This window comes from Buteo buteo, chromosome 24 (assembly GCF_964188355.1).
Source record: "Buteo buteo chromosome 24, bButBut1.hap1.1, whole genome shotgun sequence".
NCBI lineage: Eukaryota > Metazoa > Chordata > Aves > Accipitriformes > Accipitridae > Buteo > Buteo buteo.
Genome location: NC_134194.1, coordinates 16,566,095 through 16,591,889, shown reverse-complemented (window position 1 = coordinate 16,591,889; position 25,795 = coordinate 16,566,095). Strand labels below are relative to the sequence as shown.

At 38.0% G+C, this 25,795-nt stretch overlaps 1 protein-coding gene across 3 annotated transcripts in view; it reads right to left on the bottom strand.

Moving 5' to 3' along the window:
- TENM2 (teneurin transmembrane protein 2) overlaps positions 1-25,795 on the bottom strand; it is a 545,903-nt gene that overhangs the window by 468,253 nt on the left and 51,855 nt on the right. The gene's annotated exons all lie outside the window — the stretch shown is intronic.

Sequence of the window (25,795 nt, the reverse complement as noted above, 5' to 3'; positions counted from 1 at the left end):
AAAAGACAAGATGAATGCTTTATAGACATTAAGAAGATGACGTCAGCAAGGGCAGTGGTGAAAACTGGAAGGGTTTAGTTTACATCCTCTCAGCATACTGTACACATCAGTCCCTCCCTGTTTCGCTAATTTTCATGAGCACTGTAATTGCCAGCTTGTTAACAGCTTATTAGGGACTCTGAAACCCTGTAACAAAGACCACACACAACGACAGAGTGGACAGAGACTCGGGTCCTAAGTTCTATTTCAATAACCCCAACTGAAACCCGCAGGTCAAAACCTGCATCTTTATTGCATAAAAAATAATTAGGATTGGGGTGGGGCTAGGAGTAAAAATAGAAGAACAGGCACACCCGGTCAGACAAATGGTCCATCCAGCCCAGCTTCGTGCCTCCAACAGCAGCAGCAAGCACCACACACTCTCTCGGCCTCAAGCAATATGCAGCGCTGGGACTGCCTAAGCCAGGAGTGGTGTTTCATGTTTAATAGCCACTGATGGATTTTTCTTCTGCTATGAATCTCTCTAAATGTATTTTGAACCTCTGTAAAGTTTGAGCACAATTAAATGGTTTAAAATATCTTGCTATTGCTTTCTGTAGATATTATCCTCATTCTCATTTTTGGGGGGATAAGATAAATAAACAAACAAATTAAAATGTAAGCCACAACTCGTATTTTTCCGCATTTCTAAATATAATGTAGTTACAACATGGCCTAACCGCAGTCTACGATGGAAAATGTCTATTAGCATGAATTGCAACATATCACATGAAAGACAATAACAGCATCATAACACATAGAGAAAGCTATTTGTATTTTCTGGTGAGGGAGTACAGAGCTACTGAATGTTGTCCTTACTTATCTTAGGATGAAAGCCTTATTATAAGCTCATTTCAGTTGAACAAATCTCTCTGGGCTCCCTGCTGAGCAAGGCATTTAAACTTTAAAGCTAAAGGCATTCATTTTCCTTTGCTGACAGTGAAAACCTTACTGCACAAGCTCCACGATGCACATGGAAGCTTTTAGATCGCTCAGTGGCAGAATGCATTAAGGCATTTAGCTGCTTACTGTGTTTCTCTGCAGTGAAGGGACATCAAAGGCATTCATTTCCACGGGTAGCAAGAGTGGACTCTTCAGTGCAACTACCGTTATCCCGCTCAGGTTTAAGTGCTCTTTAGATTCCACATACAGAATACAGTGAGGAAATATTCTGGGCAATATTTTTCAGATCATTCCGACTTGCTGTTATTTCTGAGGAGTATTTAACATAGTGGTCCAGGCACTGGAGAGTTGAGAGGCCCTTCTCTGGGTCAAGGCACACAATATCCATCCATAAGGAAAAGATGCGTGTTACAGAACCACAGCTTCCTATTTTTCACTGTCCGTGTTCCTAACAGCTTCTACTAACAAAGCTTTTTTTTGTTTTCTTTTTAAACAAAATAATCTTTTGCTTATTCCAGCTGGTGATCTCGGTCTACGAAAAGTTACTGTCAAACACAAATATTCAAAAGCCTGACTACACACTACAAAAGGGACCAAGCACTTTTGTATACACACTTACAAGCAAGATCTTAAGTGCTTATCTTCTTATGTATTGGGTGACTCAGAGATCAGAGCCGAAGTTTAATCACTCCAGTTTACCCAAGTGTAACGTGTCCCCAAATCAAACACCCAAATCATAAAAACTGCCTGCCAGATACAGCAAGGCAAATGAAAAACAAAATTATTTTCATTTCATGTCTCTCTTCAATCTTACTTAGCTTAAATCTTGCATCTAGTCCTACACTCACTGATACTCACTGAAATCAACAGAAGTTTGCTTTATTTCACAAGGACAGCTTTGGATCAACTATTCTCAGAAGGAACTGCTTCTAGTGTAATACCAAAAAAAAGACATTTTAAAAATAATGATGCTGTAAATATGGCAAAAAGAACAACTCAAAGGAAATATTATGTTGTCTTATAATTTATGCATGGGCTTTTTGTTGTTTATTTAGTTAGGGGTTTTTTTAAACATATTCATAGTTTACTGTTGCAAATAAGCATGAGAGTAACTTAATACTAATTGTTTTCAGTACATAGATCAGGAAGATTAGGAAATTACTGTGTGACTGTAGTGTTCATTACCTAGACTGCATGCAGGTAGCAATACAGAGTTCATAATGCTGCAAAAATAAAGCATGAGACCAAGCCAAAATCTCACTAAAACACAGACTGATTGACATCCCAAGAGCTAAGCAGATGCAATAATTATGGAAACACTAGCCTACCAGACTATATTTTTTGACATATCTATGACAAGGTATCCGTAAAACACAAAACAAAACCAAAACACCAGCAACCATCATCATCATCAAGTCACAACTTCAGGGAAGATTCTGTCCAGGTCAGTCCAAAAAAATATATAGCCCTAACAACTCATTTTGTTAGTTGACAAATACTTTATCTTAGTCTACAAAAAAACATCTGTATGCTACTAACTTCTAAATGTATGAGTATTTGAGCTATTTTACATTGAAGTTAAGGGACTATTTGCTTAAACTAGAGAATTGTATAAACAGTTTTCTTAATTAACACCAGTATTAACAGTAGTATTTAGCACTTTACTAATATTAAGATTTCTACCAGTAAAATAATAAAACTGTTGCCAGTTCATGTTACTGAAATCTGTGGTGGGGACATTATTTTTATGACTACATTATACTACATATTTTGCTTAATGTATTAACTCTAAAAAAATTAATATATATGGCTCAAACACAAGATTTGAAATGAACCTAATAATTAAATGAAGCCAGAAAATCTTAAGCAGAAGCAACAATCCATTCTCCATTAAAAAACAAACAACCAAGAGTGGGCTTCAACTGTGATAAAAAAGACTCAAATTAAACATTAAGAAAAACTTTCTGACAAAGATAGCAAAACAGAGGAACAGATGACTAGAAGTGGTTAGGTCTTCATCATGCGTATAAACCGATATGCCTTGCCTATGGACTAAATAATCTTTAGAGGTCTACTTCAGACTACAGCTATAAAAATGTTTCTCTAATGTTAAAATTAGAACGTGAAATTGTTTTATGAAAATGAAACATTGTGTTTGTTCTTAAAGTCGTCTCGTAACGTGCATAGAAAAAAAATATCTGCTGGAGCAGACAAGAAGACAAAAGCAGTTTTGCTCTCTGGGCACCAGGTAGCAAATACAGAAGTCTGAAGAGTCATCTCCAGCACCTATGTACCAGGAAGAGATCCCGGGAGGCATCAAAAATTATGTAGTGGTTACCTATAAATTTACGAATTCCTTTTACAGCTCATCATACAACTACTAAAAATATAACAGAGTATTTCATGCTTTTCCTTTTCTTCACAAGAGTTGTAACTGATGTAACCAGTATTAACAAAAATGACTCTATGCTCCACTTTATAGAGCTCAACAAGAATTTTAGTCTGATGTTCAGCAAAGATTATATATCCATAGTACTACTGATATACTATTTATTAGGCTCACAAAAAGAATGAGTTAACTATACAATCTGTTGTCTTTTGGTGTAGTCTGCTTGCTTTTATATTCAGGCTCTGCCTGTTACTACTTTGAAAATATATTTGTAGAATTGGCTTTAACGATTAAGAATGTTACAGAGAGAGCCAACTCACAATATGGTAGATGTTAAAGAGGCAAGATTTTAAATTTAAATTCCAAGTGTCCAGCAACTAAGCAGGGCAAGCTGAAAAGAGTGGGAATTGCTACAACGTTGGCGGTGAGTCAATTTTTACATGCTGATTACCTACTGCAACTACCAGCAATTTTGATGGTGTTTGGCAATCTTTATTTTACTTACAAATATTTGCATAAAGGCAAAATAAGACATTTTAAATAGCCTCAAATCAGTTGTAAGAATAAAAACCAGCTGTATTTACTGTCCTCCTAAAAAGGCCCTGCTGCTGTACCAAAATTTGTGGTGCTCTATAACTATTCAAATTGTGATACAAGATTGCATTCACTTTTATCTTACCCTAAGTAATACTATTTTCTACAACTGTAAAGGAACTGCACTATCATATACTATGCACTATCATATCATAATCTATTTAAAAAAACTGGCACAGCTACAATAAAAGTCATCCTTTTCTGTAGCTTGTTCTTTGCAAATCACCCAAATGCTAGCAGTTGAAGAGAGCCTTTGATTTCTTTTCATGTTGGCACTGTAAACCCCCTCTTGTTCGATACACACATATCCCTCAACTTCTGTCAAAAGCAAGAACAAATTTCCTAACCAAAACTGAAAAGTCCTTGGCTTTTCAAATGACTATAAATTGCATGGCTAAGTGCATATGGCCACAGGGCTGTCACAGTTACTTTTCTTGACAATTCATCATAGCATACTAATTCTGTAATATCATTACTGTGTCTCTTCTCACTGTACTGATCCAGCCAGTTAATTTAATCAACTAATAATAGATTCAGAAATGGATGCAAAGGGCCCTAGCACTTCAAATTATATTACTAGAGATGCACAGCAGTGAAAGCAACGTATTCTGTACTTGCCATTAAATATAACCCCAGTAAGTCATAGTCTTCTAGTAACTTGGAGATTTTCCTTTAAAAGGAAAAGAGAAAATATTTGTGGAAGTTTAGAAAAGGTCTTTTTCAACAAGATTAAAAAAGCAGTTTGTTTCACACTAAGCATAATTTACAATTACATTGCATTAATTTGAAGAAAAAATTATAGCCATTTAATCAATTATCATAATTAATGCAGGTAAGTTTAAAAGTAAAAAAAACACTGCAGGAAAGAAATATGTATCTGTAGTGGAAGCTAAAGGTGTATGATTAACTGCAAAGTGAGCCATTCAAAAACGGACAATTAATTTTATTAAATTTTAATCTTCTCTGAAAATGTCAATGATGATTAAAAACATTAGTCTCTAACATCTCAGTCCATTTTGCATGTCATGAAGACTAATACTTAAGCTTCGTAAGATAAAAAAAAAGTAACCCAAAACATAGGCAAAACTGAAATGCAGACTGCATCCAATTTTTGCTTCTAAAACACTGACAACCAAAGTAGCACCCTGTGAAATTTTCGAGTATGCAACACAGACTCTGATCTGGTATCCGCTCACTTCAGCTAAGAAATGTACACGATCCAAAGGGCGCATCCCGCAAGATGCCACAGACCTAAAGCGGGGGTAGGCGTACTTCACAGAACAATTCCGAGGTACTTATATATGTGCGTGCGCGCACGTGTATCTAATATAAATACGTGTATGTTCAAAGTCGCTCGATCCTCCATCATCAACATATTTTTGCTTTACCGTTCTCGCTCGCCGAGGAGCAGAGCTCTCGCGCACGACGGCGGGGAGGGCAGCAGGAACTTCGCGCACGACGGCGGGGAGGGCAGCAGGAACTGCGTGCACTGCGTGGGTGGCTGTTCCCCGGTGCCGGCAGCGACCGGGAACCGTGCTCACCTGAAGCCGCTGACTGAGCTGCTTCAAGTCCCGTTTGCGCTATCGGAGCGTTAAAAAGGACAAGGATGCCACTCTGGATATGGTGTACTGTGAGGAAATCATGTTCAACAGACCCAATTTCAACCCCCACGTAGAATTTTCTACTTAAGATTAAATCTAGATGAATTGCCAATGTCAATGCAATTAATCTTTTGGGGAGCTTAGACTGAAGTCAATGAATCTCTTCACTTGCTAAGGCATTTTGTGTATTGGGGCCTAAAACAAGGCAAAAGCGTGTTTCCTGATGTAAACAGAGTTAATTTTGGCAAAACTCAGTGAGCAAGGGTGATAGAGATTTATAGACTTACTCTCTGGCCACGATTCAGGAAGGCAAATGTTTAACATTTTAAAAGCGATTAGAGGCCTCCGAAATGCAGTGAATCTTCCGTACCTGCCAAAGCACTCACCCTGAAATGAGGGTGCCTGCATTCAGACTTACATTAAGGCTAGACTAAATACATATTTCTTAAAACACATTATGTAGAGATCCCTGTGTACTCACTCTTTAAGGTGTCCAACGTCACTTGTTACTAAGCGCGATTCCAATTATGCCTACCTAGTCTGAAAGCAAGGCATCTGCTTGAGTACCATAATCTAACAAAACAAATAATTTTCCTTTCATCAATATACAACAGCTTTGTTCATTACTGGGAAACGTTAGGTGGTGAAGTATTGAGTGCTATGCATTTTACGCTTAAATCAATGTACTGTCTTGCAGTTATGCCACCTAATGTGTTTTTAAGCCATGCGCTACAGAAATCAATGTGGTTCTTATTTGATATTCAGTGTTAAGTTCAGCCTCATAAATTTAGAATTGCACTCTGTTATTTTGATGGTTATGTATTAACCATGTCCTGTAAGTTTTATGATTTTATATTCAGACATGCAGTAAATCATGCCAGTTATACACAAATTGCATACGGTGGCTTTATTTTTACTGTCCATTCTGGAAGAGAAAGAAAAGGATGATTCATTTGACCTATCAGGGAAGAAAAACACAGTATATCAGATAAATTTCAGAAGGTGTATCAGTAACAAAATTAGGCTCCATAAAATTTAACTGAGTCTTTTCTGAGACAAACTGATTTGCAGCAGATAAATGTGTTTGATATACTTCATCTTACCAATATTTTACACTGGAACAGGCACACAACAGTTGATCATTCTTTGTAACACATCTAGCAGGTGCTCTCCTATTGTTGAGAAATTACACTGTAAATATTTTTTCTAAAAAATTGATATTGGTATACACAATAGAAACCAAGCCCTTTCCCAGCAACTTCTAAGATGTTTTAATAATGGAAAAGCTTTTCTTACTTTTTTTTTGAAGTATCTAAATATACTTTCTCTCACACAAGAAGTCAGAAAACCAGTGCTCTGCAAGGTAGGCTTTTTTTTTCTAGGTGGAAATTTTCTTTTTCTTCCAATTTGCAATTTAATTTCTTGCCATGAAACAAACCACAGGTTCCTAGACCACATGGCAATATAAAGATTTTTTGCTCGCTTCGTTAAACACGGCTTCTCTTCAGCACTTTAGACCATATTTTGTCATACCATAGTAAAGTCACTGCTTATTCAATATATTTCAAAACAATTGTCATCCGTAGTTGATTTGATAATCGTTTTTCTCTTCATCATTGTACTGGTTTTGGCTGGGATGGAGTTCATTTTCTTCATAACAGCTCATATGGTGCTGTGTTTTGGATCTGTGGCCTAAACAGTGTTGATAACACAACCAGGACAGTAACACAGGGAGGTTTTAGATATTGCTGAGCAGTGCTCACACAGAGCCAAGGCCTTTTCTGCCTCTCCCCCCACCCCACCAGCGAGCAGGCTGGGGGGCACAAGAAGTTGGGAGGGGACACAGCTGGGACAGCTGACCCCGACTGACCCAAGGGATATTCCAGACCATAGGACGTCAGGCTCAGCACATAAAGCTGGGGAAGAAGAAGGAAGGGGGGACATTTGGAGTGATGGCGTTTCTCTTCCCAAGTAACCATTAACATGCGCTGGAGCCCTGCTGTCCTGGAGATGGCTGAACACCTGCCTGCCCATGGGAAGTGGTGAATGAAGTCCTTGGTTTGCTTTGCTTGTGTGCACGGCTTTTGCTTTACCTGTTAAACTGTCTTTATCTCAGCCCATGAGTTTTGTCACTCTTCCCCTTCCGACTCTCTCCCCATCGCACTGCGGGGGGGGGTGTGAGCGGCTCATTCCCCAGGTACAAACCAGCCTCACATACTGCTGAACTGACCAGCACCACCAGATTTTCCGAGTCTGGCAAATTTCCAGATCAAATGATGAGCCAGCAGCAAGACAGTGTAATGCCCTTAGTGACAGATGACATTACGGTTACACCAGACTTCCTCTATTGTCTTCTACTTTCTCAGGTAAAATCCTGAAACTGAAATCCTCTTTCATTTTCCAAGAGCTGTTAAAGACTCAAAAGGCCTTTTAAAATCATGGTGTGCAGCACTGTAATCTTTTTTTTAATGTCACTATAGCCTAAAAACTAAATGGATAAGAATCACAGGAAAGACTGTGTGTTACTCCTGATAGCAGTTCAAACCACAGAAAACAATCTGTCAGAATCCACAGTGTAATCCAGGAGAAAAACAAGAAAGCTTCTCTTTAAAGTAGCAATGCATGCACGGGGCATTTGCATGGATCGTTATCGAATCATACCTCAACAGTTCATTGCTATAGCAGAATAAAAAGCTGTTAATTTATGTCATCCAAATGGGCTGGAGTGTCCCGACTTGGGGCGAGGAGGCACTGTACTCATCTGCTTACAGTTTACCCTGTCAAAGTTTCTTGGATTTAAACCCTACATTTTCTGAATTACATGGTAGATCTATATTCCAGTATACGCTGCACTTTACAGTTCAGAATTAGCCCCGCCACTACAGTAGTAAAGCCAAAACATAAATGGACCATGAAATGTATTAAACGAGGCACTGCCAAACAACTGCATTTACTTTTGTATGACTTAAAATAGGCAAGTAAGCTTGGTTTATCAGGCCTCACATTTTATACTGACTCGGTTTCATTTTTGAACTTATTTTCATTAGTTGCTTTTGTTAATAAATACAGAATGACTGCACAGGTCTAATTTGGGTGAGTTAAGAATCACAAATAAAGCCACTTTTCTGTGGCCTTATTAGAGGAAGGCAATGAAAATTTATTCTGTTTCTGCCTATGAAGCCTTTGCCTATGCACTGGGATAACTACTACATACGAGTCCTGATGCAATGAATTCTTTCAGTACAACTTCTACCAACTAGAATTGCAAACTTCCTGTGCTATGAGGTTTATTATTAAGGCTATTCTGAATTTATACAGTTTATGCTATGCATTATTGAAATGTGTTACAGCATTTGATTTTTCATGCTTCTGCTAGCAAACTATCATCACCTGGTGCTAGGAATTAAAAACAAGTTCTCCTGGGGGCAGGATCTATCTGTTCTAGAAGATGCATCAGTGCAGAGAGCTCTGTAATTTTGGAGGGCCATAAGTCCTTCTTTTCCTCTTGGAACAGTCATCAAAGACTATCAAGTGTACTGTGCACACAGAGAAACAAAACCAACAATTGTTAAGAAATTCCAAATGACTGTTAAGAAATATAGTCATACTCAAATTAGCTGTTGTACAGTGGCACTTGTATTCTTTTACAGTGTTTTTTTTCTAAAACTCAACGACATGCTGGCAAGCAAAATTAGATACTCTTATCTTCCAATTTTTACTATAATCCTGAGTCCTGGTTTTCTCTGCACAAACCACATATAGATTTATATTTTGACAGCGCAAAGTGGGAAATATTTATAGTTAAAGAGAACGAAAAAGGGGAGAGCGCTACGAAGTATGTTACATAATAATTATCTCTCTCTAAATGAGAAATGTTTTTATTCATCATATCTGGTAAGTCAAGGGAGTTCACTGCCACAGTAATTTATGGAAAGGATTCCCTAGAACTGAAGCAACTTGTTGGTTGACTAAAGCCCACAGAACAGCATCATGAAGACTGTGACAATTTTCCCTTGAAGAAAAACTTCATTTTATGTTAACAGCTAAGGTGAATGTCCAGCTAAAAGTCATTTCATAGAGACACAGAAACAGGACAGAGGGCAAGGGGGGAAAGAGAGACCATAATATGGTAACATAACTTTATTAAAAACATTAACCTGCAGGGTCCATTTCTCCCCAATTCCTTCAGCAAAAAAGTTTCTGGGCAAGTTTTACTGATGCACCAATAGCTGATGTTTTAACAACCCAAAGGGAGATATAAAGGCAGCAGACTCTTGAAGGATAAAAAGAAAATCTCTTCAGCATGTTTCCAATTTTGCTGTACTTGGCAGGGGAAAAAATCCCAACAAAACGAACAGCAGCAGCAACAACAACAACAAAAACCTTTCCAAACCACAAACTTTGCTGAACGTCCTAGCCCTTAGCAACCCAAGAAACCAAACTCTGTAGGAAAGGGTAGGGCTAGAACAGATCAACATGGTGACTTTCATGGAGCAAGGGACTATAGGTCAGACTGCATAGAAAAGTCAAGTGAAATGACTCCTCCACACACCCGCTCTGGCTCACACCTGCCCAGTGGCTGGCAGCAAGGACCAGCTTTTAAGGAATCATCAGGTGACACAGACTTTGCATCTGAGAAGGAGAGGTGGGAAAAACGCAATCGAGGATCACACTCTGTTTGCTAGAATGAGAGAGCAGGAAGATGCTCACAAAACCTTGTTCCAGGTATTCTCTTATCATTTTCTTTGAAGGAGGAAGGGAAAAAACCCCTTCCGCTACCACCAGACCCTTCACACCGCACCTACGCCTCAGTATCAGCACCACAGTGCCAAGAAGCCCTGGCTTACACCAGTATCCTTGCACCTACAAAAGGATGCCGTCTCAACGCTTGGGCATTTGTATATGATGTTCATTTATATATCCGAGGTCATTAAAACTTGCTTCTTCTATACATACCAATGCATTACATCCATCTTTTTAATCTTTGTTTCTCACTGGGAGAGCACTGTGCTTTAAAATCTGCAATGTATTTTTTCTGAAATGTTCTTCCTGCCTACCATGGGAAAAGATTTTCCAGCAGCCATTAGCTATAGCCCTTTTCACATCTCATTTTAACAAGCTATAAAAGCAGAACAACATGCCAATTACATGAAATAAATAAAATGAGCGGGTACAAGATGGCTAAGAAAACCTCTTGCACTGCATATATTTGTTAGAGAGTGTATTAGGGTTTCACTAATGCATTTATAATCCTGCAGAACAGTCTGGCACATCTGCATCTTCAGTACAACAGAACAGCAAAGATGATACAATCCTCAGAGAATTTCTATTTGAAATAATTTTAGATCTGTTTTATGTATACCAAGGAAGCTGCCAGTCAATTTGATCTTCAAACACACTGAACTCCACAGAGGGAACTCTGGTAAACTGCAGACTGTTCACCTAAATGCATTTATTTTAGCAACATGAAAACTAGTTGCTGTATTTGGCTAATAATACGTTGCACATTTGGAACTTTGTTAAATACCTTAATTGTGTAGCAGAGAATAAGGCAGTTAATTTACACAAAAGGACACAGAGGTGAATTTTATGTCTACATCTCAGAACAAAATAAGTAAATTCACTGAACATATGGCTTATTAAATTTAATAGTTCCTTTCCAAGATGATTCTGATTGCCATGTTTTGAAAGATAGGATTTTAAAAAAATTTCTTTTGGATATTTGCCGTTAAGCAGATATGCCATCTGTCTCCCCAAACGAAAAGAAACTCAAGACTTTGATTACTATTTTCCTAACCAAGACTCAGGGTAATGTATTTCTAATACACTGATTAACTAGATCTGACATCACATCTTGGACCTGTTTATTATTCTTTTTCAAAGAACTACCCACATACATGCACAAATGTACTACACGATATATGATAAGAGAACCATAAGGAGCACCATCACCTCTAGCATCACTTTCAAGCACTGTTGGTGACACTGTGTTATTCAAATAGGCATCTTGTATTTTCACTCAAGTTTTACGGAGACAGATGTCTAAAGCATAACACTCCAAACTGGACTTAGAATTTCTGTCATAAAATGCTCACATTAAAAAAGAAAATAAAAAAGGAAGCCACTCACAAATTTCATTGTAAAAACATATATCACAAATAAGATGCTGGACTGAGCAGATCACACAAATTCTGTATATCAAGGGAAAAAGTGTAAGCCTGACAGTATGCCAAATTCTTGTAATTTGCACATTTTATACTTCAAATCCTCAGAAGTCCAACTCATTTTTCCTGTCTAGTTATTTTCTAGGGAAATCCTTTTCTCTAGTAGCCTTCGAGCCAACACAAGCACTAACTCAACTGTGTCTGAACCAAAACGATTCTTTCATTCCGAGTGATAAATGCATAGATTATGCACCTACTTCTTAAGTCACCGAGTAGCTCTTTCAAATCCAGTGTGAAGTGGGAAAGAAGCTGAGGAGCAGCGATCAATGGACTATTGGCCCCTAATCAGTCATAGGGGCCAATAAGATAATGCAGCCATCGCTGCCGCAGAAATACTATACGGTTTGGTCCTGACTCAGAAGGTGAATGCCACTGTTCATTTAAATCACATGAAGCTTCAGTTGGGACTCAGGGGCATATTATGTTCAGCACTTTACAACAAAGCTGAACAAAAATAAATCCTATATATAGTCAAAGGCATGGCAGAAACCCACAAGTGGCAAAAACCCCAAAATAAATAAAAACCAAGTTTCATCACCGAAGTCCTATGTATACTACGGAACTGATTTATTGCTACAAGACTTTTCTGCTGTTTTAACAGCTGTGTTAATCAAAGCAGCTTTTGAACCAGAGCTTGACTCCTCACCCACGCCCCCTCCAACAGCGACAGGTCCACGTGGTGCTGCCCTCCGTGCCCCCGCTCACCGTCGCCTGGCAGGACAGGGCAAGGCAGCTGCAACGGCCCCCTTTTCTGTGCACTATGGACAGAAATGGGTCATATGAAGGTTGTAACAACATGAAAAAAAAATGTTTTACAAGTTGCATTTTAAGCTAATCTTTTTTTTAAATTTTCTTTTGTCCTGGGATGCACAGCCAAAGCAGCGGCTGCCATATCCCCGAGGCAGGATGTCTGCCTTCCACCCGGACAGAAGGGCTCTGGAGAAAACCTGTACTACTTGCAACAGCGGATGGATATTTTTTGACACTGTAACACTGCAAGAAGCACAACCAGCAACAGCGCAGACGCATCTCGTAATACTGTTAAATTAAGTACATACATAATATATAACCACACAGGGGCAGAATGAGAGTCGCGATATAGTTGGACAAACGGGGCACAGAATAAAATGCGCAAGAAGTAAAATCCGCAAGATAAGAACAAAGGCAGTAGAACAAGCAAGAAAGATGTCCAGAAGAACATGGTCCGAAAAATAAGATAAGCTATGCAGGGAGCAAACGAGATCCTTGCTTTTGGGGGAGGAGGACAAGAAGCATAAAAACACTGAGGAAGAGCGAGGAAGAATGGGGAAGATAAAGTTAATCCCTTTGGTTCCAGCTGCCCACTCAGCAGATGTCTGCAGCTGGGGGCCTGCCCTCAGCCACCAGCTCAGCCCTGGGTGCTACGCATGCGCAGAGGGCTCAGCGCGAGACTGGTGAGCACTGGCTCTTCAAGTATGTCGTGAATCATGACCAAGAACTACATGTTTACTAATAATGAGTATTGATCTAGCAGAGACTTGTTTGGAACTTTCAAACTGGTTGGTCTTTCAAACACCCCCCTAACTGGTAAATAAACATACTTCGGCTGCCACTGAGTTTCAACGCAGAAGGCTGTTCGCACGGGGAGTTTGGCCATTGCAGCTGGGAAGCGACGGTCATCACAGACTAACGCGAGGCGGCTCAGCTCACACTGGTACCGACCGTGCAGGTACCTCTCTTCTAATGCAGAACAAGATAAAAAGAGACAAGGTGCAGTGCAAGACTGGGAGAGCCTCAGCCGGGGGGCTGTGCAATACCATCACCCCATCAAAGGGCATCCTTAATTGGGCTATATGAAGCAGGAATGCTTGGAGGCTCGCCGGACACTGCTTTAGGTTTGAATCAAGCGCATGGTGTGGACGCAGCTCATGGGCTGCCTGCTATGGTCCCATGTGACAGTATGCCTGGGTGACAGATAATAATCCTTAGGTAACGAAATTACTACGAGATAATTTTTCTTCCAAATATTTGATTTAGAGTATGAACCAGTACTCAAGCACATGCTCAACCTGCATGATGATCTTGCTATTGCTAAATAAAGGCTGCTTGGCAAGGGCTTTATATTATCTCTTTAATAATAGCAGTTGAAATGAAATTACCTAATGGGATGGATCTTTCATAGAAATTCTTGTACAAAATTATCAGAATTCCCTTACTGAACTTTATGTTTCAATAGCATAAGAAAAAGTCTGTAAAAAACATTGCCTCTCTCCTTGTAATTCCTCAGACTTTGGAAACTCTTTAAAAGATGAGGCAAGTAGTTTGAGACCATGAGTATACAGAACTAATTTCATCAGGTTTGCAACCATTTCCCAGACTGATGAATATTTTTTTATGCACAAATAGACGGAGCATGGACTACACATTAGTACACCCACCACTAGAACTGTGCATTTTTATTATAGGTTCCATATCTATAACAATCACATTTTTATAGCATTGCCATAAATTCACAATTTGAGTGCATGCAACCCAGAACTTTCCTTCGTTATCATTGATAAATCATAATAGTGAAGTTACTCTAATTATTGTTCAGAATCCTTCTTAAAATACTATTAGTAGTATTTAATTAAAACTTAAATGGACTTGCAGAACCAAGTTTTTTGTTTCTAGTTCTTGTAAAATTCCTTTGAATGTTAAGATTTACTAAACTTGTTTACAACACATTGTGCTTACATAAGCATCATAACAGCTCACAGAGTTGTGGAATTTACCTTGCCTTCCATAAGTAAGTAAAATAGATCTTAAAAAATTAGATAAACTACAATGAAGACTGTAAATTTAATTACAGTGTATCTTTCTTTTGGGGGGATGGGCAGGTAAGACTTATCTGTGAACCTCATACCGAAAGCTACAATACAAACTCTCCTTTCCTTCTGTTGGCTTTTGTCGCAGCTGATCTGTTAGAACAGGTTGCACTATATTTGTATTCTGAAGCAAAAGTTATTACCTAACCAAATTCATCCATTCACAAATGTATTTTAAGCATGAATGAGTCATATACGTGCTCACATAAGAAATGTAAAACAAATTATCATAGTATTAGGTGTTTTGGTTCAGCATCTGCCTTTGGATACATAGGTTTCATTGCTATGAAAATCTGTTGGGCTTTTATTAAATTGCAGAATTTTTTCATAATTACAGAGTCAAGTCTGTTGGTTATGATTCCTGTCAGAAATATGCAACTTATGTCCACACCAATATATGTTAGCTAATTACTTTCAGTTTTAAGAATCAGGGTTTTTTTCTCTTTAAAGAAATTACAAGAAGGTATAATTTTATTCACCCTGCTTGGTATACAGCTTATACTGCATAGGAAGACTTGAGTGACACCAACGGCTAATGCTGGGCTTCTGAATAGTCATTGCATTACTCCTTATTATTTTATGTCTGAGCATTCTAGCATCTCTGTAAATACAATAAAATATCTGATAAGGTATTTGTGATCATATCAGTAATTTTTCTCATCGTGCTCACTCTGACACAGTTCAGATTTCTAACAAGTGCGTATGCTACTTGTCTGTTGGTTTATAACAAACTTCTGGAAGTATGTCTTTAGGTCTATGTCTATACTAATTTCAAAGTCACTGTCTACTTTCTCTTCTCTCTCCTTGTGCAAGTTTGTACATCTTTATAATACCTTCTGATTAATTTATCACATAGTAAAGATTTTAAAAAATCATTATCCTTTTGATCTAAAAATCCTTATATTTCATCTTTAATATGTTCTTTTGAGAGGATCTTTCTGGAGAAGTTGCCACGTATGTTCTACTCCTCTGAGACATAACAGCAGAGCTCAAGTAAGGCTTTAGGAGCTTCAAATCACATTTAAAATTATTTGAAAAGTTTTTGTTTGTTAAAAAAGCCCATTTCTTTCATGCTAAGAAAAATGAGAGTACTATTGCACTACGTATGGCACAAGAAGACTAACAAAAAGGAAATACATAGAACCAATATTTGAGAAAGTGTCAAAATTTATCACAACAGAAGTGATTTGAAGCATTTCTAACATGCAGTTATTACGTGAACTAGACTCAAATAAGGAGGGACAAAAGTAGAGAAAAGAAAAATATTGATTTCTTCAGATCATTTTTCTAAGATGAACATTATTTCTGTAAGATGAGCTGTTCCTCCATTTTTTTTTAAGCCATGCAAAGAATTCATCATACAGAGGAAAAAAAATAACCCTCACTTTGCAGAGTCATTCTGCTTTATAATGAATGCTTTTAAGCCATCACGTGTCAAACAAAACTAGGAGATTATCTGGAACCACATTAAATTCTTAAGCTCAAGGCACTATGTTATATTAAAAATGAAATGCAGAAAGGGCAAATAGATGGTGTTTCAGGCAAAGACTAGCCAATGCCATAATATTTTTAGCAAAAGAGAAAATGATGGGAGAAAAATATGGTGAAAAATACCGGTAAAAAAATGTAATACGTAAGAAAAAAAGGTTAATAAAAATTATCAGGGGATTGACCAAAGCCTTAGAAAGTGTACAGCTACCTGGTCTACCTCTACCTTTCACCATGTACAATTATTTTTCTTAATGACGCTTACTGTGAAGTCCTCAGAATTATAGTGCTGAAGTACTGATTGCTCCTGAAATGTCTTAGAATCATAGAATCATTTAGGTTGGAAAAGACCCTTACGATCATCGAGTCCAACCATCAACCATGCCCACTAAACCATGTCCTGAAGAGCCTTGTCTACACGCTTTTTGAATACCTCCAGGGATGGTGACTCAACCACTTCCCTGGGCAGCCTGTTCCAATGTCTGACAGCCCTTTCAGTAAAGAAATTTTTCCTACTATCCAACCTAAACCTCCCCTGGTGCAACGTGAGGCCATTTCCTCTCGTCCTATCTCCAGCCACCTGACAGAAGAGACCAGCACCCACCTCACTCCAACCCCCCTTTCAGGCAGTTGTAGAGAGCGATAAGGTCTCCCCTCAGCCTCCTCTTTTCTAGACTAAACAGCCCCCGTTCCCTCAGCTGCTCCTCATAAGCCTTGTGCTCCAGGCCCCTCACCAACTTGGTTGCCCTTCTCTGGACACGCTCCAGCACCTCCATGTCTTCCCTGTCGTGAGGGGCCCAAAACTGAACACAGGACTCGAGGGGCGGCCTCACCAGTGCCCAGTACAGGGGGACAACCACCTCCCTGCTCCTGCTGGCCACACCATTTCTGATACAGGCCAGGATGCCGTTGGCCTTCTTGGCCACCTGGGCACACTGCTGGCTCATATTCAGCCGGCTGTCAACCAGCACTTCTCAGGATCTTTAGCAAAACAGCTAATAGAAAACACCAACTATTAATGTCTGCCTGCCATGGTTATAGGTCAGTCTTCTAACATTTATCATAGGACTCTTATTTATCTTTGCATCTTAAAAAAAAAAAGTGTCACACAAAATATTATAATTGTAATCACAGGCTGCCTTCATGTGTCCTGATATCCATGGAAGTAAAATGTAAGGCATTAATTCCAACCACCCAAAATTCTGAAAACATAGGAGAAAGTCTGCTTTTAAATTAATAGAAACGTTCATTTGAAAAGATTAGATGGCATTCTGTCACCTAAGAGAGCCAGTACAGTGCTCCATTATGTATAGAATGTCCTTACTTCTGGGTAAGGACATTAAGTGCACAAACAGAGAGTCCACAGGGGAGAGGACAATGAGTCCTGATTGAGACAGACAGAGGACAGGCTTGGAGTGGGAGCCAATCCCAAAATTTAGGATTAAACTGAATATGGATACCTGTCTTCAGATGCTCTTAGGGAAGTCAAATTATAGGTCAAGAAATAAAGTATCTCAAAGAACAAAAACTGGGTAAGTATCACAATAGAAGTCGTCTTGAGTTATGCAGTAATTATCCAGAAAATTAGAGCTGGCAAATTAATCTAGACGATCAAAACTCAAGGAGTCTTTGAGCAGCTACCCAGGGATATATTGACAGGCCTGGGCAGATAAGGTTTATTATTTCACTATTTAATACTGAAAATGTAGAGAACTCTGCAAAGGAAGGAAACAAACTGAATTATTTACATATATTGTTAGCTTTAGGAATAACTATGAAATGCATAAAAATGAGAAGGAAAATAAAACTCCAAATATTTTTATCTCATTCACAAGCATGTAACACAAATACAATTATTCAGGTCCTAGCAATCTTGTGGCATTCACTGACACATTAACCCTTCAAGGTCAACAGCTCAGAACGTTTGCTATAGTAAAAGAGGTTATTAGAGTGAACATCAGCATTTATATGCAGATGAAATCCATCAAAACTTATTCTCTGTATTGCTATAGCATGCTTTTGAAAAACAGCATACACACATAGTTAGTAAAAACATTTTTGAAGGCAGATTACTACTTCCTTGCACAGGTCTGTTGTTTCACTGGCTGTCCTAAACCTACGCATTTGATGAGTTCTCTGCAGCCTCCTTGGACTCCCCTTTCCTTTGCTCCTCATGTCCCACTACTCATTCTCACTCACTTGCCTTTTCACATTGCAGGTCACAGTCTTAACCTTTACCTAATCCTCCCTACCCCATGCCTTCTTTCTACGCATTGTACAAAACTGTTCAACACAAGCGTTAGTGATGTTGTTTTACTTAGCAAAAAGAAGTTTAAACAGGAAAAAAAAAAAAAAGAGCGAGATACAGAAGACAAACTCCACTCTGTTAAGCAATTACATCCATTCCTTTGTTTTGTCCTTATTCACACTGTGTAATATAGCTTAAAGCTATAGCATTATGTGGGAGATACAAAAATAGCATACAATTCCTTAAAAATAATTCCCCTCTTTTGAAAGAAAACTGGAAAGAGGAGTAACTTTACTGTAATTCATCTTATTTCAAGTTTACTAAATAGAAGCATTCTATGGAAAACAGATAAACCCATTTCTTATCTAGTACCACTCAAGTTTTGGGGTTTTTTTTTAAATAAAAGGAAATTTTCCCCCAGGAATCATGATTACTCATTCTTACAGTTCAGCATCTGAGGAAACAGAAGCTATATTCTCACTCTTGAATACTAATTTGATGTTGAGAAAAGTCCCTTAACCATTTGTGTGAAAAAATCCAACTGCTACCTTTCAATATTTCTGAATGACAGTCATGGCTCTAAGCAAACAAATGATGTTCACATATTGTGCCTTGCCTACAGGCATGTTGTTGTAATTGAATGATATTATGCCTTCTTACAAGATGGTATCTCAGTATCAATAGGGCAAACATGGCAAGGAAGTATCAGCTTCCATAGGCGTCTTGAACTTCCTGGCAAATACAATTTCATGAACTGAACGGTCTCCCTCTCCATATCAGCAACGTGCTACTGGAAAACCTTAGAATGACTGGAACAGTCAGCAACTTCTGAGATATTTATAACAACGCCAGAAATCACAAAAGCCAGCCTTTCCACTGAATTGTTGCTCAGCCATAAAATCTATCCCAAAGAGATGTTATTTGAAGGCCCTTAATAATACCAGCACGGTTCTAAGTAATTAAAAAGTTAAAAACCTACCAAAACTTCCTCTTCTATCTTAGCCTATAGGAAAAGAAGCTTGATAAGTTCATACTTTTATTTCATTTACCTGGATAGATGCATTGTGTATTTGGGAGCACAGAGAAAAATACCAAAGGATGGAAGGTATAAATACGAGTTCATATTGCACCTAAATACAATCTGATATACTCTGTGAATGAACAGTACCTGTGATGTATTCCATGAATCAACTAAGCTTCTTCGAGTCCAGCTGGTGTAAATCTCTGTCAGACCCCGTCACCTGACCACAGATGGATTATCACTGGGCAACCACAGACTTAGGGGGACAGAGAGGACAGGTAGTACATACAAGCCTAAGCCTCTTCCACATTTTTAATATTAGGAAAGGGACCTTGAAGTGGATGCCTTGAGGGGCCAGTACAAAGTATATCAGCAACTTATTTTGTAGTAACTATACCTCTTTCTGTGACTTCATTCACAAATAAAACTACCTCTTCTTCTGACACCAGTGTTCTGCTGCACGGTACTAAGTATCTAGAAACTCAAGGTGATTTTCTCAGTAAGAAATGAGTGATGTAGAGTTTGCACAACTACAGTGTAAGTGGTTTTATTTAAATGTATTTACATAACAAACCCAAGTGGATAACCAGGAAACAGCCCCTTTTTAGGACTTGGTTGTTCCAGCTACTGCTTGATTTCCTGAGAGCAACAGTACCTGAAGAATTGAATCTACACACAGCTCTGCTGCCAGGTGTGCAAATTATTCTCCATAAAGCCACTTTTTCTTGCCATTGCTTTACACAACTAAAGGAAAAGGTACCGTTTAGAAGCAGTACCTCTTCCAAAATTCAGTGGGTTTTAGCACAAGAATGAGCAAGATCACAGCAATGGCACCCTCTGGTGACAAACAGTAACACATTATAATGAGATAAATTATTCAGCCTGGAAAAAACATTTAAAGCTACTACTTCATGTAAACTTATTACACGGAAAACATTTCTACAGCAACTTGCAAAATGTAGGTGGACATTTTTAGGAACAATGATAACTAGCCTTCAACAGCAAGCAACTTTTCTGAAAAAGGGAAATTCTTCAAAATACGTCCATCTCTCTGATATCACCATATCTTCCTTTTATGGGTTCTAGTCTAATCTAATGTTCTTTAACCATCAGATAGACAAAATATAAATTGAAAAAATCATCCTCTATTTCTATCATAGATAGTATTTCAAGTTCACTTATGGTTAAGATTTCAGCATGGTCTCTGTAGTGCTACCAACAGCTTTTGAGATGTTGAAGAACATTGATGAGAGGTCTGTGAGCCAAAGACTTAACAGGTGAGTATTTTGGAAGTGGACAAACTGCTGCTCACAAGAAATCTTTCACTTGATTTGAAAGGCTGAACTTCAGCCTTTCTGAAGCATTGCCAATCATCCCCATGCTTCTTAAAGCAAGAATGTCAGAGTCAGCAATTTCAAATGCTACAGAAAGACTGAATGAATATATAAAAGTATTTCCCTTATCAATGTCAAGGAAGGAGACTGTCACAGAACGTGTAAAAGCTTAAATTAAGCAGAAAGTTGTCTTTAATCCATGTGAAATATAGTGAAATTAAAAGTAAAGAAAACAGTTGATTTCCAGATTTCTCCTATAGTACCTGACAGAAGTCCAGTTCTGCCAGGAGCTTCTGCAAAAAGTTGAGTCACAAAAAAATCTTTATGGGTAAAACATAAAACTTGGGCTCATAAATGAGATTTCCTGTCCTCTGATCTAAGGAACAGAACTTGCGGCACATCTTTATCATTTACTACTTAAGAACTAGATTAAAAAAAGCTTTTTAATAAAAGAGAGTAAAGTAATAGTAATCTCCCTTGAAACTCAGTAATTACGGGATTATTTAGTTTTCAACAAGTTCTGTTGATTCTAATATATCCATATTAAAACTTTGGCACTACAAGAGCTAAGGTATAGTTTCCTATCCATTTTCTAACTGAAGATGAATTCTATTCTACCTGAATAGAATGTTACATTTCAACATCACATTAACAGTCAATTCAAATACACTGTCTTCGACAAGCTGCCAGATTACTTGAAAAGAACAGCGTGCAGAGTGTAAACACAAAGCATACCAAATGAAATATTCAGAAACAGTAATAATACTGAAACAGCCATATACGCGTGTAGTTTTACACGTATGGCAAATAGGCATTCACTGTACTGTCAAAAACAGTTCCTCGGTCAGACTCAGGCCAAGCTTCATAAATGAAAAAACAGTGTGTACCTTGACCTAGTTATGCATAATTCAGTGAAATATGCAAGTCTTTGTACTTAGGAAGATTATTAATAGTGGGATATGCTACATGAGGAGAGGTGCCAGTATCTGGCCTGACAAATTTAGAGTAGGCTTTTGGTAAAATTTCACAGTCTTTTGAAAGGCAAGACAGAAAATAAATTCAGTATATGGTTTCGTGTGATGTGTGCTTTAGTTTACAAGGGAAATGTGAAACACATTTTTTTTGTTTCACTATGATAAATTTTGTTTAACACCACGTACAGGCAAAGCTTCTGCGAAGGTTTTATCGCTCATCAGCCACTCACAATGCATTTATTACCAAGCTGGATTAACTTTATCAGATACACATCTCTGTTATAGAAAAGTATAAAAAGGCATTATTCTAACTCGGTTATACTTTGAACAAAGGCGCTGCCGCTTGCTTACCTAGGTGACCTATATCATCTAAGTTTCCTTTACTAAAACTAATAATTGACAAACTGAATGATGTGCTGTAATGGAGTTCTTGTTAAACATAGTTTCATCATTTCTCTCTAGTAGAGGGAAAGGCTCATAATTAAAATACTAATTGAAAAATCTCATGGTTATTTTGAGAGTTTATTTAAAAAGCTCTCCATGTTGTGACCTTCACACAATGATGTAGATACAACTGCACGCAAAAGCTCTTTCCCTCTGAATTCGGGAAAAAGGAAGATCACAGCTAGCCTCAGCGGTTTATGAACCTAGCTGCTGCAATATTTTCCAGGTAGCCTTAATTCACCAGCCTATATTTCTGTCTTCCTCAGTTTCCTGGCTAAATACTGGATTTCATTTCCCGTGTCACAATTCCTGGTTGCCTTGGTTCATGCAATTATGTAGGGGGCATTCATATAATCCACAAAAGTCACTCTGAAGGAAGAGACTGCACAACAGGACACAGCTTCAGCTAGGTCCTCATACTATATGGACAAAAAGCACAATGGTCAAGGCCCAGCAACCAGAGCGTGGCATAGACTGTGGCAGAGGTACTGAAATCACTGACAACTCAGAGAAATGACAATTTACAATTTTTACAGACACTGAAGCCCTGACTCGAATGGGCAAGAAGATTACAGACATCCATGGTATAAGACCTCACCACACCATGCATAAGAGATTTTTTCTTCTTATAATCCATCCATTTCTTCTATGATCATGAGGGCTAAAAATTCATCTATCTCTGGGAGAATAAAACCTGAGATCCTGGTGTACATCTCTCTGGTCAACACCGAACTGAATGGAAAAATCTAATGGCTGCCAAATTGCTAAATTCCAGCTACAAACAACTGAATGTGAAGATGGCAATTTTTTATCCTTTTTAGGCCACCTAAGCAGAGCTGTCACTGTTGCCACATGTGCATCCTTACTCTCTAGAATATCACCAAACACTGTGTTCCAGATAGTATTTATTTAGCTCTTTCAATATACCTGTATGTTTAGCACTACTTCCATCGCATCATCCTGCTAACCCACACTACAGTGTTATTGGGTTATATTAAAATTGTAACAAATGTTTAAGATTTTATATATTGCCATTTCATATTCATGTCTTCCACAAGGCTTTAAAGTTTACCAGTACTACATATCCATTTTTTGTCCTTAACCCCATCATTTACCCTCCTTCTGCACTGAATGCATAAGCCATTTACCTGGACAAAATTGTAGTTGATGTGTAGTTAAGTCTTTAAAAGTCGTTCCTGCTAGTCAATTCCCTCATTAGGAAACCACTTCCTATTAGAAGTGCCCTCAAGTTTTGAGAGCACATCAAAATTGGATCCACTTAAGCAACCGAGCTTTGATACTGTGCTTAATGACTTGCTAAATTTGTCATTTACAAAGTACTTTACAAGCCTTCCTAAAGAAGAGATGAAGTATGCCCATGCATGAGCTAACCTCCCCAGCACTCCTTCTTAAGAAGTCTAGTTGATATATGACGTACGTGATTCCATTTTCTGAGTCTATGACATTTCATTTAAATCTCATCGTTTCCTTAGGACCATCTGGACACTTTCTCAGCTAAGAACAGATCGTACAACTGTGGCAGCTTCTCTTCTCTTTCATATCTGTCCCTCCTGCTGTTTCCAAGCTACCTGGGTTGATCTGGGAGGGAAATGGGCACAACATTCCTAGACAGTACTAACAGCTGAAATTAGCACTATACTATGCAATATACAGTAAGTCTACAGCTTCCCTGCTTCTTCTTGTACACAAAATATAGGTATACTACCTCAAAATTATAAGGGCATATTATCTCCCCCCCCCCCTCCAATTAAAGACTACACAGATCTGCTCCAACTGCATCACCACTGTTTAAACACCCCATTTTAACAAGGAAAGTCTTTCCCATAGGCAAAAGTGAATATTTCTTAGTGGGAATATTTAGGAAGCAAACTTAATCTCCCAATGTTTTAACCCAAATAGAATTCCGACACCAGGAACGTTAAAACCTTCTACTTCCAAACTGGTCTTACCACTCAGAGACAATAGCACGCATACAACACAACCAAAACCTTCTCAAGAGTAGAATCACAGTTTCACCATAACCTTTTCTGCAAATTATGAAGTGTGAAATAGAAAGCTGAATAAAAATTAAAGTAAAGAAATATTGAGAACAACATGGCAAAATTAAAACAGTAAAAATAAGAAAATAAACTCCTTGCTGTCATCTGTCTGGTGCCTCTTTGTAAATCCTGTGATGCAATAATATCTTTTCTTTTCTATTGTAAGCCTAAATCCGTTATTCAACAACATTCCAGGATAAGCCCAGATTATACTGCTCATAAAATTGAAGCAACTATAAAATACAAGGTCAGTTTGAATTATGGGGTGGTTTTTGTTTGGTTTTTTTTTTAAGATTTACTTTATATATGCATTTGAGAAATCACTATATGAAATTACCACTGAAAACTTCATAGCAGGGAAAAAAAGAAAGGGAAATATAATTTCCCTGTTTTATTCAAACGATCCAAACAGAAGTACAACACATAAATACAGTTTCTCATATTTTATCTTATAATTTTCCCAAATTCATTTAACTTTATTCATGGTATTCTTTTTTTTTTTTAATAAGTGATATGCACACATGGCATTGTCTGGTATTCAAACTTTCAATTACTATGATAAAAACCACCACCAAAGTAATGTGGAAAAAATTGTAGAATTCACTGTCACCGATATGTCTAGCATAGCAAATATTGATGGATATTGAACCTGAAAATATTTGTGAAGCATCCTACAACACCTTTCTATATGACTTGAATCCTCACACCTGATGGTAGAGACAGGTTGGCTCCAGTGGAGTAGGGAAGATCTTCTCCAGGAAGAAAAGGGGATGAAGTGAGGAAAGGGAAAGTGCATGGCACTACCGGATTCAACGTCAGGACTCTCCAGGTTCATTCCAATAACGCGCCACATTTCCACACCTCACAAGGTACAGCTAGGCTATCAACACAGAAATGGTTCCATACATTCCAAATTATTTGCTTTTCATAGGCATTATCTACAAAAAGCTACCAAAATCACAGTGTTTTATTGCAGATTTCTTTAAAACACACACACAGATTACCACAGTATGACCTTGAACTATTTCCCTTGTTTTGCTGAAGTTTGAGATTGCTTTATTTCTTCCCATTCATTCTTGTCTTGCTGCTCAATTCAGAATCACTACTAGGTAAGATAAAAGCATTCCTTGATCATCTTTTTTGCTCTGACATTATTTTAATAACATGGTTTCAGTCCTGGAATTTCTCCTCCTCCCCCAAGACAAGCTTTTCTTCTTTTCTGACACACAAATCTAAAACAGAAACATCTCAAGTGTTTGGTATTATAATATCAGTGTAGAAATCTCATGATAAACATTTTATATTATGTCCCATTCTACCAGTGATATTATCAATTACATACAATAAAGGCACTATACAAAAAGTATCAAGGTAACAACTTTCTACCCCAAAAAAGGTCTCCAACATGATTCCAGATGTTTTCTTTTTTACAACAGGAGAATCAACATGATCTAGATTCACGTCAAACTGAAAGCCCTCCTTCTGGATTCTCTTTGGGTCTCTAAGTTCATTTCAGCACTCTGAAATATTACTGAGATCTGCTCTGAGTTTACATGCTACTTTTCTGTTCTCCTTTCTTCTACCTAGGATTATGTTTTCTCTTCTGTATTACTGGTTTGTTCAGCTTTTC